The following is a 2,498-nucleotide window of genomic DNA, read 5'->3' as shown; positions in this document are numbered from 1 at the left end:
AAAAAATCCTGTTATAGGAGCCAGAATCCTTGCTGGATCAATTCAAATGAGTATGCTTGACATTTAAAAATCCAATTTAAGTAATCAGGGAGTCAAGTGACCCATTCTCCATGAATGTCCATAAGGTTTTTTGATTCATGTAGGGACTTCTGAAATTCCAGTTCCAATAAGATAATTAATATCTAGCATATTTTCTAGGCTGTCAGAAAGCGTTTTGCCTCTGTACAAAACACGACATTCACCAGATTTTTAAATAAAACTTGTAATTATTTTCAACAGTTTGTTTTTTTTTTTAACTTGATAAAACTGGAAAAATAAACCCTAAAACATTTTTACAGCCATATCATCAAACAGATATTTCAGGGTTTTATTTCAATTGGATATTTTATCTTAGTCTCCACTTCAATTTCCTTATCAGCCTCACTAATCTTGGAAAGCAAACAAATACGTGAAAACTACAAGCATAAAATTGGGGTCTATCTGAATATTAATATGTCTTGTCTAATACTGATAATGCATCATGAAGTACTGTAGTAATAAGAAATATATAATGGATCTGAAGCTTGAGGCAGAGATATTTCACATGCAGTGAATCTCATATGAGAAAGCCAACCATTTCACTTTAATAATTTTTGCTGCATTTGAAATTAATAGCTACTTACTTAGGGAAAGGAGTAATATATTATTTATTCTCTAGCTTGATGCCATTGCCTGGTCGCTGAAGGACTCCAAGCAAATAGGCAGGGGTAACTGGAACAGTGGAATGGGCATGAGCTAAGAGCATTGTTTTCATTACAAATTTAGATAGTAAGATAATACCTTCCCAATGAGAAAAGCTACTGAGAAACCCTAGCCTCTATTAATGGGCCTCATGAGTCAATCTGCAGCAGTGATGTATCATGCTCCCTTATGGAAATGATGTGCTGTGAAAATGCATTATTTTAAAGAGCAAGAGAGTGGATTGAAACAAGTACACATCATAAGGAAACTCAAATCTGTCATGATGTATGCTGGTTTTTGGGTGGTCCCTATTTGCACGGCTGTTTAAGCAAGCACTCTAAATGGAAATGCATTTGACATTTTTTGTACCTAGCTGTAATCAAACAGCATTAGAATTCAGCTGATCTTACAGAAGATGATTAAACAAATTTCTTGTTCATTCCCAGTTCTTTCTAATGGGAAAATGGAGAGAGAAGACATGTTGATAAAAATGATCCCAGATGGAAAGCTATGTCTTAAAAGAAGCTTAGAGAGGAATCCAATTTTTTCCACTACTCTCTCACTCCTCTCCTAATGCAACAAAACAATCACTGAGTTATGTTAATGAGCCCAGGAGCCGGTATCCACTTACAATTGTCAGGCATTCTTATAGAATAAATATTCAGTGAAAAGCCTTGGAATTTAGTCCTATATTGATAGTGTGATGGGTGCTAGGTGAGAGGAAAATAGATACTGGTTTCATGCTTTTCATAGAGAAAGCATAACTTACAGCTATCTATTAATTGGTAGTGAAGCTGCTTACTCTTTTGGTCTCTAATATTTAGAGCACTGTGTGATTTTCAGCAGCCACAAAACTTGTTATTACATTATGTGAGTAACTTCTACAAGGAATCCAGTATCCACTATAAAACACCAATCAAACTTTGTGGTTCATGTGGACTTTCTAAAGGTTAAATCCGTGGCCTGGGGCTATAGCAGAGTGTGGGTTTCTCAAGCAGTACTTAGGGAGACTTGTTTACGTGTTTTTCTGGGAATTCATTTACTGCTGTGTTTGTTGCTGCTAATATCAGTGGGATCCTAGTGAGTTGAATGTCATCCTTGTTATTCTGAAAAGCATGACAGAAGAAGGCTTTGCAGGGTTTTTCTAAAGACCTTTGACATGCAACAAGTCTCTTTTAGTGCTGTGTCTGTAGAATCCCTGCAGCTGGCAGAACCTGGCTCTCTGCTCCATTGCCACCAGGCTGCATGATAGCTGAGGACAGTCACTGTCTTGAAAGATTGCAGAGCAAAATTCAGTCTTTGACATAGGAGTGACGGATCTAGTAATTGTTGTAAAGTTTGGGACTGTTGGAAATATCCAAATAATTTTGTCAGGACGGTATCTCTGATAAAAGCAGATTTTATTCGCGATTGCAATGGCGGGCGTCCCGCAAGCAGGAGCGCACCTATGGACACAACATGACAGTATTTATACTCTGTTTTCTCCCCCTTGCCTCCCCCCCATCCCCTGTTTCCTCACTGGCTGGGTACTCCAGGTTCACAATCTTATCAGAGGATTTACATTTGTTATTTACTTGTTAATTTGTTTGTTATCTGGTGTCATTCAGTCTCCATCCTGTTGTTTCCAAGATATCTCAGTGCTCTTCTTGTCGTATTGATATGGTGATTTTCCTCAATGCCTTTGTTAAATAAAGTGCACCGGGGGCCTGGGGTGATGCCAGGCCTTCCCAATGTCTCTTCAGGCGCTTCCTTGGGCATGGCATGACTTGTTCTCTGGT

The sequence above is a fragment of the Meleagris gallopavo genome, chromosome 4, assembly GCF_000146605.3.
Source record: "Meleagris gallopavo isolate NT-WF06-2002-E0010 breed Aviagen turkey brand Nicholas breeding stock chromosome 4, Turkey_5.1, whole genome shotgun sequence".
Lineage (NCBI taxonomy): Eukaryota > Metazoa > Chordata > Aves > Galliformes > Phasianidae > Meleagris > Meleagris gallopavo.
This window is presented reverse-complemented; position numbering follows the sequence as displayed.